This window comes from Brachycentrus maculatus, unplaced genomic scaffold (assembly GCF_059751285.1).
Source record: "Brachycentrus maculatus isolate JH-2025_06_01 unplaced genomic scaffold, ASM5975128v1 h1tg000011l, whole genome shotgun sequence".
NCBI classification, from domain to species: Eukaryota; Metazoa; Arthropoda; class Insecta; order Trichoptera; family Brachycentridae; genus Brachycentrus; species Brachycentrus maculatus.
The window spans coordinates 994,719-1,014,695 of record NW_028280765.1 but is presented as its reverse complement, the minus strand read 5'-3'; positions in this window follow the sequence as shown (position 1 = coordinate 1,014,695).

Genomic DNA, 19,977 nt, shown 5'->3' with positions numbered 1-19,977 from the left:
ATAACGAACATACGGAGCTGACGGTGCTTCTCTTCTTCCAAAAACCGTACGCAATTTTCGCACACATTCTGCAACATTACCATGATTTTCAAAGTAATGTCGCAATATTTCCCAGCGTTGTTCAAGCGTATACACAACCATATTCGCTCAGCGGAAGGATAAAACTAATTATCTGTCAAATCAGACATGAGCTAAGTGTTACCATTCACGAAATAAGCACTAGTTGAAAAAAAAAACTTTAGATGGCGGACCCTATATAATCGGAAATTGAGTAACATGATTATCGATCATTGCTAAGATGCGATTGTTACACAATCTATAAAATCACAGCCAATGAGAGGTCCTAAGCTCTGGAAATTCTTATACTTTCGCTAACAATGTTTAAAAAAACTTCTATAAATATTATGATTTCAACGAAATCTTTAAAAAAAAATACTGACACTTTATGGCACATATCGTAGTCATACAGGAGAAAGTGATCAAGTGTATTTTTTTTACAAAACCGTGATCATTAACTATTTGATATCTTACTAGCTTAATATTGTTCTGAAAAAAATCCCAAAGATTTTAAACTTGGAAGTATAATATATTCGTTTGTTAAAAATGACTAACTGCATTGATGTTTGTTTTCTTGCGATGCAAAAGTGATTTAAATGGGGCCTCCTGAACATTTTCAGTTTTGATAGTTAGTCAATTTCTCCTGTACGACTACGATGTATAAACTTTATGAAATAAATAAAACACTAACTTGTTTTTAGCAACTTTTATTTTTGGTGTCACTATATTAAGCGGTTCCAACAACGTCCTTGTTTTACAAAAAATAAAAGTGATCAGAAACAAAATTTGTGATTTATTTATTTTACAAATCTGTTTTCTTTACGTTGAAAAAAAATCTATCATATTTTTCTTTTAAATAAAAAATAAAAATCTCATGGGCTGCAAGGGTTAACAGCGATCGTAGGCTATATGTCTGTATTCACAAACTCATTTCAGGGAATTAAGCTACGCCCAAGTAAGTATATTTAGTACCTACGAGTATTAGGGTACAATAACTCACTCTGCAGAGGGCATACACAGCAGACTGTGAAGAAGGGGATTATTTAGTTAGGAAGAAAAATGTAGAGGGAATGCTAATAGAGCTTACCTGGCTTTATATCGAAATTAGCAATAAAATATTTTTATTGTTAGCAATAGGCACTTTACAAAACAGTTCGCAGACTTGTATTTTTTGTTGTATTTCAGTGTACTTGGATTTTGTGCCTTTTTACTTTTCAGTGGAATTCCCCAGTAAGAAGAGTGCTTGCGTCGTGCATTATTATGAAAATTGTTCGCAATAACATGTCGTGCAACATAATGTCTGGGGTTGCAATATATTCGGATATGAATCCGCGGAGTGCTGTGGGGGGAAACCTCTTTCGTTATTCATTTCAAAATAATTCTATAGAATTTGGCATTTCGCTTAAAATTTATACATGCAAACAAAAAAATAACCATGAAAAATAATAAATTAATAACATAGAATGTTCGGCTGCAGCTTTAAACCAAATCATGATTGTATCATCTTCACACTAAATCATATTTATTGTTAATGTCACATTGTCACACAGCGATTCATAATGATTTTTCACACTTTGATGAACACTTAATTGAAACAAAATATAATGTGTTTTGACAATTCAAAGAAATAAAGTTATACATATCTAATTTATTATTAGATTAAAACCAATATTTTTAGCTTTTCCACTTTTTTATTTGACCAGCGACCGGGTTTCGTCGTTACCGAAATCATCAGACTGGTGAGAGGCTATACAAATTGTTATGTTATATATAAAAGAAGACAGGAGTTGATAACCATGATTTGATATAATTTTATGAGAAATTAATTTAATTTGAGTGAATTTAAGTATTGTATGATATTTAAAATATTTTTTATAAAGGTTTTTTTGTATTGAAAGCACGATTTTATATAAAGTTATAATAGATTTGCATTTTTTTTTGTGTCTGATGATGTCGGTAACGACGAAACCCGGTCGCTGGTCAAATAAAAAAGTGGAAAAGCTAAAAATATTGGTTTTAATCTAATAATAAATTAAAAATGCAATTCCATCACGAAGTGTCAGTGGATAATATAAATTATACATATCTGCTATTTTTTGTATTTAAAAAATCACTTTTTATAAATACATAAGTACTTATGTAGTTTTGTTCATCCTTCCCTCTTCATCCTTCAACATCCCAAGGACACAGTTCTAAATAAAATAAACTTATCTCCACATACGGTGTTTAATGAAAAACAATGCGGAATGCATCGAAACACGTTTCACAATAGATTTAAGGAAAAGGTGGTTTTGCCATGTAAAACTTAAATAAAAAAAGGATAAGTATCACCACAAATTGACTGCCAAATCAATTAATGAAAAGGTATATTTTTTTGCAGGTCTGTCGTACATTTGAAGGTATAATTCGTATAAGGGTTTAATATTGGAAACTTAAAAATATACATAAGTATTGAATAACTTATTTCTTTTTCGCTTCGATTGCAGATATTCCCCAAGTTACACACATACGTAATATGTAGTGTGAACCTAATAGTTACAAATCTTAATTTTAGGGTTCTTCTCGACATCCTGTAGATTAAATTTTGCATACAAAAATCGCAGTCTAGAGGCCGTTGATGGCATAGTAAAATTGATTTATATTCCATTGTTCTCCTGTTCAGTCATAACTGAGAATACAGTTACTACTCATAGAAAATTATTGAATGGTTTTTATTTATTATCAATAACCGATCGTATTTCAAATTCTCCAATTTATTGCTTTTAAAAATTGCTATTACAATGCAGTTTGTTTGAAATCTCTATCGGATTCTGTAATCGGGACACGTTTTCTGTTGTTATTTATTAGGCTAGCCAATGTTTTGAAATTCGTTCTGGGTTTTGGCGATTGTTAATTTTAATGACTAGTTGATTTTATCTTCTCCTGGACCATAAGGATAAGGGTGGCGTGTGTCTGTAACCCGCATTCGAGGACTATGGCTTCACCCTAACCCCATGCTACACGAATGTCCTATTTCAAAACCAGGCATCGGACATTATTGACAAATAAATTCGTTAAACCCTTTTGGAATACTTATTATTAAAGTTTGAACAGCATTATTTCAACAAACCAATATGTTTAATTATATTTATTACTCAAAATCAAATTATTTTCAATGTAGGCTTGTAAAATGTGCAATCGTAAGTAAAAAATAAACTTAAGAAAGGAATAGATAATTAAGTTGATGGTTAAAACATTTAAATGGTTGTAATTACAAAAAATACAAGAAATGCAGAATAATTACAAATACAGAATAATTACAAAAAACATAATAATGCACTTAGTTGTTGGCTTTGAATTTAATTAATCCCATGCATATTCGTCATTTCAATAATCCTTTATTTTTTAATAATCTTTCCTGTTTTTTTAAACATATTTATTTTACATTTAAATCTCTTTTCTGGTTATTTTTTTTACTCGCTAGTTTATTATGAATAAAAATGCGTAGGACATATTTTATGTATTGCTCTCTCTGCATTTGTGGACGATTCTATTATTTCAGTTTAGAAAATGGTTTTGTGGAATTCAATTAAGAAAATCTCTCTTAAGAAAATGAAATGTTTCTTTTATCCGGTAATTTCCATGCATTCATACTCTAAGAAAGAAATTATGGGTGTGAGTAGTAGTGAAGAAATAAATGTTTTCATCCATAAATCTTATCAATGGTTGAGCTTCGTCCGAGTTGAAATTGATGTTGAAATCACCTCTCAAATGAATCTGAAATGACAGTCTAAAAAATATACCTATTTAAGATGTTAATCTAATGATGCATAGGCACCGCACCGGATCGGTTGACTTTATCATTGATTTTATGAAAACATCTGATCACTCCTGCTCTCCAGATTCTTGGGTATAGATATATTTGTATTCCATCAATATATTTGATGGAATACAGATGATGTAATTGAAGAAAGCTCAGGGTGAAGGACGTTACTGTTGTATGGGAAAATAAATCGAGTAGGAACAGTAAATTCGAAAACGAGAATAGTACGGACGAGAAACATAAATAAAACAATTTTCGTTCTTGGGATATAATCCGATGACAACACTTATTCAAACTAAAAATAAATATTACATGGATATTCATGTAATGTGATGTAACACTGCACCATTTAATTTTCATATCGTTTTCTATTGGATGGAAGTGTAATTTGTAAACTTCAAACTGTTGCACTCCGGCTACCTTTTATGATCATTATAATGAGTTTTATCACAGTTTTGTTTGCAATAAAATATTACACCGTTTAATACCAAATATATATAAAGTTTTTAATACAAAAATTCGTATATTTCTTTTGCCTTACTGGGTTATGCAAATCATGGGTTTACTAGGTACAGAATTTCGCCCTTCCGCGAGGGGTTGAGTTCCGACTGATTCAGTATAGCATATACTTCTAGGCTTGTTGAAACTTGTTAAATTAGAAACGACTGCATTGATTGGTTTTACTGCCACAAAACCTTTACCGACGTCTACAATATCGAGCATTATTGCTTTTCAGCTTCCATAGTGGAGTGCTTAGGGCGTTTCGTTATCATCTGGAGGTCCCGGTTTCGATTTCCAGGGGGTCAAAATTAATATCAGTATTTTTTCAGTATCAGTATCAGGATGTTTAGTTGATATTACCCTGGACTGGTACCGGAAACGCGGGACCTTCATATAATTAAATATCAATTTAATAATGCGTCAATCTGATGCAGTGCACCGCCGGGTGCAGATAAGGGCCAGAAGAAGAAGAAGCTTATATATGCGAATGTTTTAATCAATAGTTTTAAAATTTATTAAATTTTAGTTTCAAATTTTATTTATGAATGAGCTTACGGCAGTTTTTTCGATTATAGAGTTGCCAATGTTGTTTTTGTTTATGAGTACAATTTTTATGAATCAATCTGAATATAACTAAATTTGACTTTTATAAAAAGGTTAATATATTCAAAAACAAAATATGTCAATATTGACATTACATTTTTGAAAGATATTGATTGGTTGATCAAAGGCATCAAAATTGTACCGCTGAAAAGTCCTATTTTTATCAATTTAATTTTTTCTATAACTTGGTGTATTCTACAAAAGCTTCGGTTCACAAATAGTTAATCTTCTAAAATTAATACGCTGGATGAACCTTGCTTTTGATTTGCACTTATCAATTGAGTAGTCTTGCAAACCAAGTAATGTTAAAAAAAATAGCCAACGACGCCAATCGGTAGAAATTTAAAAATATTAACGTCCATAATCTGCTAAAACTCGTTAAGTTAGGAATAAAATGGAATACAAAAATCAATACTCTTGCAAAACTCGCTATGCCGATTGATAGTTTACTTTAATAAAGCTCAAATCGGTAGAAGATTAATATTATACCGATTGCCGTCATTGGCTTTTAAACTTAATATTTTTAACATAACGTGGTTTGCAAGTGGACTACTCAATTATAAAATAAGTACAGTGTATCATGTGGTAGGGTAAACATCGTTAGTGTAGGTATTATTATAAAATATAATATTTTTCAACCTATTCATCAATGCATATTTCAAGTCTGTCTGGCCGTTGTTCATTAGATGATTCATATATATGTGTAGTATTTACTCGTAATCCGGATTTCAGCATCCCCTAACGGTTTTTTGCAGACTCTAGTAATATGCTAACAACCCTCCAGTACTGAGTAAAGTTAATACTTCCTAACAGAAGTACATGTGCATTTGTGCACGTTTGGACCTAACTCTAATACGTGTATATAGCGCCTATAAGTTAATCTGCCATTTGTATGCGAGACCCGTACGATGTCGCCTCCTACCTAAATTAAAATTTAATTTAGAAACCCATAATTATCATTGTGGCAGCAAATTCATATTCTTCGGATATTTACCATCCGACTTAATTTGGAAAAAATACTAATTTTGTTCAAGTGGATTTTGAAGTATAACATATTTTAATTAAAGTTATAATGCTTTTTTACCCAAATAATTACCCTGCTGTTATAACTTTCTATTTTAGGCACATATTTGGATAAAGTTCTCATCCATATACTCAAGTATTAACAAAAGTAAAAACAAACGGTACTCAAACTCTGAGAATAGGGTACTTGAGAACTTCCATAACTATTTATAGTTTGTTTGTAAAAAAAATGTTTTTACGTAACTTTAAAATCTTATTGTGTTATTTTAATAATTCGAGGTTTTTTATATGAAAGTTTAAACTTTCGTCTCGTGCGCTTTCGTTATAAAGTTTTTCAAACAAGCTTTTTGTAAAATAATGTACCTTTCTCTCATAAGCATTAAGCACATTATCATCAACACGAATAAATAGTGTATTTATCACTAATATAGTAATTTGTACCATAATTTAATGTTAGAAATATGGCTCTTCTGCTAAGCGGGGTCCCCTATGCGCCAGACCGACCCACCCCCATAATGGAGTGATTATTGCTTTAATAACGCATTTCTACGTCTTTATTGCCGTACGCCTGATTTAAGCGTCTGACAGATAGTCCCCACTCGTGTATTATGTTCCCCTGGTATGGTAGGGCAAATAGACCATTTCGTGTCTGCTCAAATTGTTTGAAACATAATTATGCATCCTTATTAACATACTTATTTATACCCGTATTCACAAATGGCATATTAATTTGACCTCTTCACAAAAAGTCCACACGAAAAGCGATTTGACCGACGCTCACTGCTTGTATACTTCACTCATCCAGTTAAAATCATCTTCATTAGTAAATTACCGGCGCTTAAGACCCATGTGTCAATACCCCAAAGCGAATGCACCGCCTTCGTTAAACACGACGTTACACGATTTGACTGACTATTTAGCCTTTTTGATACCGATGTCGAGTTTGGTTCGATATTTTGTGGCGATATTTAAAATAATATAAATAATACACACTCTACACCGTTCCAGTACAAAAGTAATGTGAGACTCCTCTTATAATCTTTTTTTAAAAATCAATTAAGTAATTAAATGATTTATATATAATTCAGGGATTAAGGAGTACAAGGGTTAATGCCCATAAATTTATAATGAACTGTTTCATTCGTTCGCCGATGTATTCTGGAGAATTTTCATAATATTACAAGCGCGAGCGTAGTTCATACCTGTTCCTTTGTTTATTAAAATTTCACATTCATTTTTGTAATCGTATAGAATAATTTCCGGATATAACCTGAACATGTAAGCAAACATCGGGTACACAATAAGTTCACTTAATCCGATAAAGGCAACAAGCCGGGAATCCAATTACTCGATTCGAGGCTGTAATCAAACAACACGCGTTCTTTGGTGCTCCACACATCGCTCACTCCTTTCAAGAACGTCATAAATCAAAAAACTTGATTTTTAAGGAGAACGTTTTTAAAGTTTAAAAATATAATACAATGTATTAAAAATAAATATCAAGCCACATATTAAACTTTTTACTGTGCAACAGATCTTTTTAGGTAAAACCTGAAGGTTCTTTTTCCATTTGAAAAATATTTAATATATTTGAAAAAATAAATAAACAATGCCTTTTCTTCAAAATGCAAAAACAACACTTTCTGCCCTGTAACGGGTATATATTAACTTAAAACTATGCCTCTTTTGCTGGGATATAGTATATTTTCTGGGCAATCCGAAAACATGCACAACTGAAAATTGACGATTTTTGATTTATGACGTTCTTGAAAGGAATGAGCGACATGTTTTCGTGATTTCATTTTACTATTGTTAAATCCATAACTGCCCTAACAACTTTTGCAATGCGTCATTTGTGCACTACGAGACGGTTCTTCCAAATTATAGGTTTCATAATGTGCTAAGTGTGTATTATTATTAAATTAGATACTCTCCCAACCTTTTAACTAATAGCGGCTTCATTATAACGTAACTTGTACTGCCCTTTTTTGTAAGCAAGATTAAAAACTTTCTTATTAATAAAATAAAATGGTTCGGTATGGTTTAATATATTTTATTCGCTATTTATAAGTAGGTACAAAGTTACTAATTTTGTAGGTATGCACTATAAAACTCATTTGTTTTGTGCGTTTAAAAATTATAATGAAGTTCCTCTCTCGGAACCGTAATTTATTTTCTTTATTTGTTTACTGAGATGTTTAAAGTTTGCATTACATACATTATATTTAAAAGAAATCATCGTAATTAGTAAAAAAAACATGTAGAATACTAGAATTTTTGATATCATCGAAGTGATTTATTGAAATTTGCAATAATGCTTTGTAAGTTACGAATTAAAGTTTTAACAATAATTTAATCTGGACGGCTGTGATTTATACTAAAGCATTTATTGCACCACTTTTTGTAAAAAAAGTTTTTACGTTGTTCAATGCGCGATCGTAAAATATCTTATTAAAATAATGCTGTATGATTTTGGGGTGGGTACAGATAATGCAATGCATCTTGTACTTTTTAAAATCTCGTTAGCAAACCATAAACCCTTCTCAAATTATTTATTGTTATCTTCTGGCAAGAGGTACAAATATAATACATGTTTATATAAGTGGGTTGGTTACGAAGGTTTTATTGCGCTAAAAAACATCTCTGTATGAATTTATATTTCGCGAAACCGTTTTATGCTGTCTAGAAGGGATGAAATTTGGGGGAAGGCACTTGAAATCAAATTTAATTTTCGAGATGAATTTATTTTCTGTTGTTCAATTTACCTCCACTTCCCAGCAGGTAACTCAAGTGAGATAATTTTACTTTAGTATTTCGATACTACTGTTACAAATAAGTAGGTATCATATCTTTATATCATTTTTTAGGGTGAAATATAAACCTTCATTCATAAATTTAATTGCATATAAAATGCGCACCTGATTCTGAATTTTGAAAGAAGTATATTCATTTTTTTTGTTAAGAATATGTTGGTGGAATAATGAAATTTCTGAAAGATATTCAATGGAAACAATTTTTCCTTTTTTTTTGGAGTTTATTCTGGGAATATTTTTGATAATTGCAGTTTTTACTGCTTTAAAATTATGATATTTACTCAACGGAGGAAAATATCTGTTACAAAAATACGCCTCTTGTTGTACATACGTATGTAGGGATGAATATATAGGAATACGTAGGAATATATTTTTTGGTTTCAATGATGCTTAGACCATTGCTTTGAAGTAACGCATCGTTAAGGTACTAAGCGTTATTTTGATTTTAAATAACAAGGCAAATAATGAACACTTTTACCCCTAATATAAACAAAGTGAAGAAATAAAAGAACAGTGATGTTAATATTATTTTTGTTTTTTATTCCGACGAAAATCGCACCAGAATTTTATGCATCCTTAGCAGTACACTTTTTATTCAATTCCATAGTTTTCTCTTTCAAAGATTTTTTTATGAAATTGTTGTATCTTATTAATCAAACGTGGTATTTTTTGAAATATCCAATATTGATGTAAGAATAAATCTTGTAACGGTTATAGCACGAATGGGGAGAAGAATTGGGTTAAGGGGTACCTACAAAATGTCAGTACACTTTGTATTTCAGATTTCAGCCCACCTATAATCGCGTGTAACTATGGGACAATAGTTTATCGCATTTTCCTAACGATTTCTTAAGGTTTCAATAACGGCTGATCGAAATTGTAACACATTAGTTTTATAATACGGAGGGGAAATAGTAAATAAATTACAATCAAATTCATCTTTCTTGTAACAGCTTTTATTGCATTGGGGGATAAAAACATTCGTTCTCTTCGCCTTATTTACATCATTGTGGGTCGTAGTGATAGCGGCAAGACGTGGGACCCAACTGTCCCAAATCTCTACATATGGAAATCTGTAGTTCCTGATCTCTTTGACAAACGAAATGTTAGTGTTTATGTATAATATAAAAAATGATACATAAACAAATTTAAATAGTTTAACGAAATAATTATGATATCGAAATTGTACGCATAGTTATATTTCAGATCCATGTAATTTCTGTATTTTTTATTTTAGTCAGAAGAGTAGCAGATGTACTCGAATATTTCCTTGTTACGAATAATCCTCAGATGTGAAAATCAATATACCGATAGAGATACCAACTGATTTACTTACTGTTTGTCTCGTTTTTATATTCTGTAAGAAATGTTTAAAAGATTTCGTTTGGTTTGCGCACTGCGAATAATAAACCAGGGTACCTTCACAAAGAAATAAATTTGAAAAAAAAATGCAATCTGCACATTGCCATCTCGTAATGCTAGAGATTTGATGCCCTAATCCGGGGCGGTGAGCGCATGCGCGCTCAGGATTGCCTAGGTGTCCCGAAATGAAATATTGCCTCATTGTATTCGCAATTTATTTTTTGTTGTACGCCAATATATCACGGGTAAGAGTACAATAACTCACTGCATCAATGCGCACCTTTCTACTTCCCGAATGCGCGCGTCTTATGATCTATATCTTATTTGTTTTGTTGCAATTCTACGCGGCTCTCATTGTGTTTCGTAAGGCTTTTGGGGATGCGTACCCCAAATTTTCTACTTCTCCGTGCGAGATGATTTGGGTAGGGAGCAATGGCGGCTCGTGGAATATTGGTGCGCCATAATGCCTACCTACCTTAGTACACGGTCAGTTTTAGTTATGATTACTTATTCGTGAACAGACTTCGGCGATTCGCTATTGACAATAGCTACTAAAATTATCAACAATATATGGTACATATAGGTGATGTATTGTACACGATTTTTATAACACGGTTTCAGAAAAATAAATGAATTAAATAATATGTTTGTTATTAAAAAAATAAAGTTCATAAATATTCATATAAACTATCTTAGATTTTGTTTTTGGAAAGCAAACCCTATTTTGTATGAACTTTAAACCTTGTATAACACGGGTTTTTGTGGAACCATATAACTGTGTTATACGAGGTCCGGGTGTACTTTTTATTTTGTAGAAAGAAAAACGCAGAACGGATCATTTCTATGGGCGGTTAGTGGGTGTGTATTTCGTGTTTTATTCTCATAATTTTCGTATAAATAACGAAAAAATGCTTTTGGAATGTACCTACATACACTTGCTTACTGGCATGTGCAGAGTTGACTCCTAAGTGTCATGTATTTCGTCAATTTACGGTCAAGACAAGATCTTACTAGGTATACGTAAATATATAAGAAAGATAGTTGATTTAATGACAATATCAATAAAGAGATAAAAATGTTCATAAAATCTTAATAATAATAATATTGTATTACGACCTGAATAAGCGGTGGTTGCAATACTTGCTAGCCATATTTTGTCTTTAAAAAGTACAAAATATTACCAAAATAAAAATAAAAAGAAAACACTCTTCTTATCATCCGTTGTTTACTTTGTGTAATACCTACCACTTATTACACAAAGTAAACAATGGATTATAAGGAGAGTGTGTTATCACCATACCACAAAGTTATCGATGCTTTTTATATGCAAAATAAAATAAAATAAAGACACAAATTCAAATGAAAAAATAAGGAAAATTTAAATAGAATGCAGAGAAATTGAACCTTTTGTTTAAAGTGTCTCAACTTGATATGAAACATATAGAACGTATCTGGAAATCTGAGCATCTCAGGGCTTACGACCTGGCATTTGGCTGGCTTAAGCTATCACTTTTTACATTTGTGTAATTGAGAAATTGATCAGCTCGGTTTTAAAAATAAATAAAAAGTATTCAAAATATACATTTATTATTTATTGAATAACTTCTCCACCCCTGGGCTTGGCTGCACCTTTGTTAATCGTTGGGTTTGCACTCTCACAACTGGCATTTACTCGCAAGTAATGCACTCTCCTTCCAAACACACCGCTGCATTCTGCGGGAGACGAATGAGTATTTCCGAATGTAGATCAATCCTAAATGGGAAGGGTCCTGGACATAAAAATCATTGCGACATTTCGAATAAGGTTCATTAGTTCCATTCTTGTGCAGACTTTACTCGGCTGAATTCGGACTCGAGAGCGTGGGTAAATGTCCTACATAAGCGGCCAAATTGTTTCAAACAAATTGTTACTGTAATTATTGAGACTTTTGATTCTATATATTTTATAACCAAACATTTATGCTTCAAAAAACCTAAGGACATATTTTAGTATGGTAAACGAATATAAAATATAAATATTTTTTTATAAAATTCAAACAGTTTTCTTTGTTTAGAATTACATTTAAATTGATTTATTTCAATAAGTATTATTTTTATGTAACTTAGAACTTATATTATAACTTAGAATATGGTAAAAGACAACACATTAAAAAAATGTATCACGAAGAAAATTGGCATCGGTTATAATTATTTGGACAGAATATTTAAAATTCTCAAATCAACTTTTTGTTGTTAAATTTTAATATGTACGATAAATAAAGTGCACATTTCCTTTATATATATAATCACATTAAACGCTACAAAAATAAGAATCTTATCACATTGAAAGGATTCCCACATTACATTTAATGCTTTACTTCGCTTAGCTGTTTTATGGATATAAGATAAAACCTTTTAGCATCTGCCAAAAATGAACTTCTCGTCACTAGGTAGAAGATATGCTCCTGATTTGTATAGTAAAGTTTCTTTGAATTCATTCTTAACATTTAATTGGGCAGAAATCTTAAATATATTCTATGCGATCATTGGCAATATAAGATATTACAAAAAATATATAAGTATTCATGATGGGAAAGAATGATTTCCTTGAGTTGATTTTTCTTAAAAACGGGTCTGTGTAAATTGTCCAATAAATAAAAGCTGAGGAAAGCTGTAGATATTTATTTGGATAATTTATATAGCGCCATTTTTGTAAAATACTATATTCATGTAGAAAAATCGACGTATGACAGTAAAAAATTAAGAAAATTTAAGAAATGTATGACTTAATTGGGTATAATTTTTAAAGTTTGGAAAGGGTCTCTAAGAGGGATTAAGATGTTGTGCGAATTGATGACGAGGGTATAATTAAGATAGTATATCTGGGAATTGGCATGAATCTGACATGACATTGTTTTAAAAACAAACGGAGAGCATGAATGAGTAGACGTATGGTATTTGAGGATGCTAGGAATGTATGTCAGGACAGACCCCTGCAGGGTACGGTGTGATGGTAGTAGTATTAATATACATACCTACGCGTAAAGTTGCTACATTCTCTAAAAATATTATTTTATTTTGTTATATCCCGCGAATGTCGTCACATACCTTATTTTTATGTGTATTTTCTAATAATATTTGCCTTATTATTATTGTAATACGAATATTTTGTTTACATTATTTGTTTTGTATTAACTAGATGAGTCTCCATTTCTAGATATAATACAAAAAAATACTAAATCTAAATATAATACTAATATGTTTATATAATGTATCTAAGATAATAATAAATTAATTCGCCACCGAACTCTCCTTTCTAAAACGATATATCTTAGTAATATCCATTTCAAATACTTATTTAGTAGTTTACTTAAGTATTGAAGTATCTAAGATAAATATCCAAGTATTTTCATTGATACGTTGTATCAGATTTCTCTGTTTGTATTTATCTCAAAATATTTACTTGCGTCTTAATTTTTAATACGTGTTTTTTGTAAACATAAATTGTGAATAAAAAATAGCGATAAGATGACACAAAAAGTTCTCGATAAGGGCTCTTTATGCGGGGTTCCCACCCTTAAGTTCAGTGACTGATAAAAAAATCGATAAGGCTTTGCATGTTAAAAGTTTCCACTGTTTATCAAACACGACACCATTAAGTATACTGTGTATTCTTACGACGGATATAGCGTTTCGGCATTCACTAAATATTGATTTTTCAAATGAAATTTATTTATTTAGACTATCGATGTATTTTTTTTTATGAACATGAATTTTTTTATGATTGTTAATAAAATATTTACATTGTTAGAAAAAAAGTGATCTTTTAATGCAATAATGGAACTATAGTATTTATTCGCTTAAGTGCTAAGATAACAATTTACGCTTTATCGATGGGGGTAAAAAATGACCATTCAATTAAAAAAAGAAAATATGATTTTATTGCCTGCATGTGATTATTATATTATTCAGCGATACTTCTTTTAAGCGATCCATACATTTTGTTGTAGTTTCTTTCCTTTAATTTATTTTATGCGTTCAAGTGTATCAAATGCATCTTCTGTTCTCAAGTACCTTGGTATTAAATTTACAGAACATATGACATTAGCTTAACTATTGTATTGTGATGTTGCATTATATTGAGAACAGCATCAGCGATACATTTTAAACAGGCCATAAATTTAAGATTCTTTTGAAATATGATTTACGCGCTCATTTATTCTTTCCGTATTACCTAAATCATTGTCACCACCTGCCTATTGTCTGAGTTCTCTACTTCTCGAGGTACGAATTTATTGTCACAAGGAAATCTAGTCTCCTGACAATGCACTTTTACACCTACAATCTCTTTGCTTTAATCAGTCGCTCTGCCCGCATTTTGTGAAAGGTGTCCTTATACCATTGAGCAAATAGAATTGTTTTTTTTTTGCTTAGTTCCAGATGAAAGACTAAAGATCCATTAGGTTCCATTTCCAAGGTCCTATGAACTTATTTAGAAGTGAAGTACACTTTACTATTTTATAACGTTTTACAATTTGTACTCCAACGCGTTGAATGCTCTCTAAAATAGACGTTTTTATTACTGTTTTGTTCAGTTTGTATGCTTTTTGCTGTATTGCTTATTTTTGGTTGTCTTTACCATTAAGGGCTGGCAGATGTTTACAGAACTTTGAAGAAACTTTATTCAAATTGAAGACACCACAAACAATAGCTGTTACATATTTTCTCTAGGATAATAAACACCCCAGTACTTATTATTATTATATTTTTATTGTGACTAGGTACTCGTAGGTATTTGTCTTGTATATTCAAATCAGATCAAAATCTGATTAAAGTTATCTTACCAGTTTACAAATAGTGCACAAAATTTTAAAAGCGTTCCTTTGTTGTTGGGAACCCGATGGCATGGGATGCTCTTCCACCAGCATGTTTAAACTGTGAGAGTGAGATAATATTTCGGAAAATAAAACTTATAAAACTATGTATTATAACGAGTTAAAATCGTATCAAAGTAACACATTAACGAATAATGAACTTATAGAATAATGCAAAATTCTCATTTCTCCATTACAAAATAAATGAAGGACCCTAGTAGTACGTATTTATGAAAACGGCGTTATGTAAATTATCCAAAATTATTATTTTTAGTTATTGTAGCATTGAAAGCTGAAAAGTGCTTTCTTACCAGCAGGCGAGAGAGGTCATAAAACTCAAGTTTCACTCAACAACTCGGAACATTTGTGGTGAGTTTAAGTTCTGATTGTTCCGATATTTTCAAGACTTTAAGACACTTTTGCTTTGTCTTGCCGAAGCCACCCTCAGCATTCACTTTGCCGATAGTACCTTCATACCTCGGTGGTTATTGCCAATAAATATCTCGAACAATGTTTATCTCTGTCCGTTAAACATTAAACTTTGCTGTATAGGTACTCCATACCTACATAGTTATATTTCCTTGGAGTTACCCACCGCAGAATTGCCGTTCCGTTTTTATTATCAAATTGCAAAACATACGTATCATGCTCCACGTTGCTAAAGATACTTCGGATATCCGCTTTAAAAAAAAAGAAATACTACGCAGTGTCATTCGCTTTTTTCGCATTCATAAGAATTGAGCTGCAAACTATATGCAGGTCGCAGACTTAAAAACCATAACTATTGCTGAATAAAGTCAATGGTATTTTTGTTTTTTGAATAATTAAAATTTTACGTATTTATTTTTTTACAAAAATGTTAATAAAATTAGTATATAACCACTCACCGAGATTTTTACGTCTACCGGTTTCGTCTACCGATTTTTACGTCTTTTGTACGTATTTTTATGTTTTACGTCTACCGATTTTTACGGTAGACGTAAAAATCTCGGTGAGTGGTTATATACCAATTTTATTAACATTTTTGTAAAAAAATAAATAAGTAAAAATGACTAACCACAAAGTAAATGCTTTAAATATTAATAATATTGAGAATAATTAAAATTTTAATAATAATTTTCCGGCCCATAAAACTGGAAGGATTTAAACTGTTTGTAACACTTTATCAAGCCGATACACAAATAGGTTTCCTTTGGATAGATTTAAATTTAAAAGAAGAAAATATGTCGTGTTTATATTTTAAAATAAATTATTTAATAGTAAAAATTAAAATCAAACATGATTTTAGGGTCTATTCAGTTGTGCATTTTAATTTTAAAACGGCATAAAAATAAAATTCGTGACAATTGTTTCGTCTTGCAAGGGCTTGTGATAACTTTGTAGACCCTAAAAATCAGTATTTGATTTTAATTTTTGAAAATAAAAATATAAATTACGGAGTTCTACAAATTAAACACCAAATCCATAAAAAAATCGCATATTATATAAAATATTTTCCATTAAGTGCTAGTGACAGCTTTATTAATTACTTTTCTATGTCAGTTATGTAACCCTTCTTCTTTTATCCTGTTTTTAAACAGGTTGAAAAATTATTTGAAATTTAACAGCGTAGGTATACCATGTACTTTTGAGGGAAACAAAGTTTCCAAAGAGTATTTTATTAAATTCCATTGCTGATATTGGCAGCATTCCCCGAGGCAGGGGTGGCGATGAGAATTTGCCTAATTTGACAAAGTGCAACCAACACGTATTTTCATTTTATTTTTTGCCTATCAAAATATCAAACAAAGAATTAACAGAAATAAGAAATATAATTAAAATGTAACTTTGTTTTAAAATCACTATAATTTATAGTGATTTTAAAACACAGTTACATATCTATTATAAAACGGAATATCACAAAGTTAATGCTTCAAATATACATTTTATAGAAATTAGAAATTTTTTTTGGATTACCACTTTGAAAAATATTCAAAAGCTTTATGTTGCAAATAATTAACATTGGTAGTACTTTTTTCTAAAGGTGAAAAAAACGGTGCATCTTAACTTTAAAAATTATACATAATATCAGATCGAAGCAGTGTTAACTTGATCGTTAATTATATGAAAGGACGATGATCAGCCCTGCGCTCTAAATCTAAGAGAGAATTAGAATTATTTATGGCATATGGAAAGAAAATTAAGAAGGAATAATAGGAACAAATAATTAAAACGAGAGTAGAAACAATACCTAGGGCATTTAATGTCACATACCCGTGCTTGGATACACAAGACAATTGGAATTAGTACGAATCCTTTGATGTTTACACCATTATCACCCCCTTTTAGATAGCTATAAAGATGATTACTTGAAAATCGTCATATTTAACATAAAATACCTTGTTTTATAACCTCTCTGCTGTCATAATCAAAGACAGGATTTGGAGGTAATCATACAATTCGACAGTGAGTGCTATCGTCAATTGGAACGAAGTATAATATAAAATATGGGAACTTAATACAGAAAATGAAGACAATAACAAGGCTTCTACTAATGTTATTCAGTGACTCAATAAATCGCTCACTCCTTTCAACAACGTCATATATAAAAAATTGTCAATTTTAAAAAATTTCAGTTGTGCATGTTTATGGAATGCCCATAAAATGTACTATATCCCAGCAAAAGCGGCATATTTTTAACTTAATATTTACCCCACTACAGGGCAGAAAGTGTTGTTTTTTCATTTTGAAGAAACGCTATTGTTTAATAATTTTTTTAAATAAATATTTTTTTTCAAATGGAGAAAAGACCTTCAGGTTTTACCTAAAAAGATCTGTTGCACGGTGAGAAGTTCAATGAGTGGCTTGATATTTATTTTTAATACATTTCATTATATTCTTAAACTTTAAAAACGATCTGAAAAATCAAGTTTTTTGAAATATGACGTTGTTGAAAGGAGTGAGCAAAATATGTGCAATAAATTAAGGTTACAATCACGTCTCAATAAATTCAAAACGTTTTCTTTTGATAACACCAACAATCAACAAGAAAATGATAAAACTTTTTTATTTCCATTCAATCCAGATCCCTCCCTATGAAAGCATACTTTTCTTTGTATAATGCATTTTCTGTTTGCAGCCTAAAACCAAAGTTCTCATTTAGTCTGCGAAGTTTTCTCCCTGCTTTGACAATTAAACGGGCATTATTTGCAATGTGCACGGAGGACAGGAAATGAGGGGAAAAAATGGCGTCCACCCCTTCCGGGAGAGGGTGACGATGATAACAACATGTGATATTGTTAACATGTAAAACAACGGTTTGTTCCTAGAAGGCTTTGCGGAAACCAGCGCACGTGTTGAGTTAGACTCACATTACTGTGTTTGGAGAGAATGTATTTCTAACAAAATACAAGGCAAATAAAAATCGGCGTAGCAAAGAAACCAAACTATTCTTACTGAATACAGTAAGTGATTCGTATACTTATTAATGAATAAATTTAAAAAAAAACACTTGTTTTTTACCACTTGAGTCTTATATTGTTACGACTAGTTTTGGAAGCTACTCGTAATTTGAAGCATCTATAGCTTCCGAAACCAGTCGTTACAATACAATACACAAGTGGTAAAAAACAAGTGTTATATTTATAATTTAATCAAGTCTTACCATAAAGTTAAAGCCGAAATAATAAATAACATATTAATGAATACATATTTTGAAATAATTAGGACGTATGTAGATCTCAAATCACATATTTATTCGCTTCTACTACGTTTATTCGTTTCCAAATAAAGTTCAAATTTGCTAGTTTATCCTGCACGTCAATTGATAAGTGCATTTGTAAATAACATCGATAACAATCAATAATATGAGAGTCGAGTCAGTTTATTGTTTGATAGAACGTCATTGTCAAAAGTGATATAAAGTGACAAATGTTTTTTTTGTATTTCATTAATAGGAGTTGAATAAAAAAAATTACAATAACAAAAATACATAACAACCGTTGGTGAAGACAGGTCTTTTCTACCCCAAAAATGCTCTTAATATTTTTATTCATTCTTAGCAAAGTATTAAGAATTTGGAATGATTGTTCTGAAGACCCATGTTATTTTAAGAATCATTGATTGCTCTTAAGATCAGTACATTCCGTATTTTAATATGCAATTATTTATATTTTATGTTCCCATTATATTGTGAACCAGGCCATCGCCATGAATTTTCCTCGAAAGACATGTAGAGGAAGACCAAAGAATTCGTGGATGCTGAAGAAAGACAACATGATTCGAAGGGATTGCCTAGGTGACGATGTCCTTGATGGAAGCACCTATAACCTGAGGACGAGGAGAGCTGACCCCAACAGTCTACAAAGACGATAAGTTGGGATGGAGCCAGGAAGAAGAAGAAGTTTCCATTATATAATTTCTTGCGTCAATGGAAGGACAACTTTTTTAAATTTGTATTTTCGAATAATTTCAGCCGCTAAATTATACTCTTTTGTTTAACTCAACAAAAATATTAAATTTTTTTTTATTAATCATAGGGAGTCATATCGGCTGCATTACGTCACATCATATTGCCATTTATAATCTTCGTTTTGCTTCACATTAGTATGAATGTGACTGAATTAAATACAAATCATTATTTTTATTTGTATGTGGTTAGTTACTAATGACATTCCTCGCCGATATGTAATACCTACTCGAATGTAGTATCTTTAAAAATATAATTTTGTTGACTCAGGCGCCTTTTTTTGTACATGAGTAGAGTAATGCCTATACCGGAAATTTGTCAGTCATATCTGACACTAAAGTCTATCCATCTGGACCCCAGATGACCACAGCTTCTCACAAACTATTGTGATACATGTTTTAAAAGATATAACACAACGTATTCGATCGGATCTACTACTTCAGTCTAATACAGATTCACATCTTTTCGTATTCACATATCTTTTCGTATTCACAAATCCTGTTAGTATTAAAATTA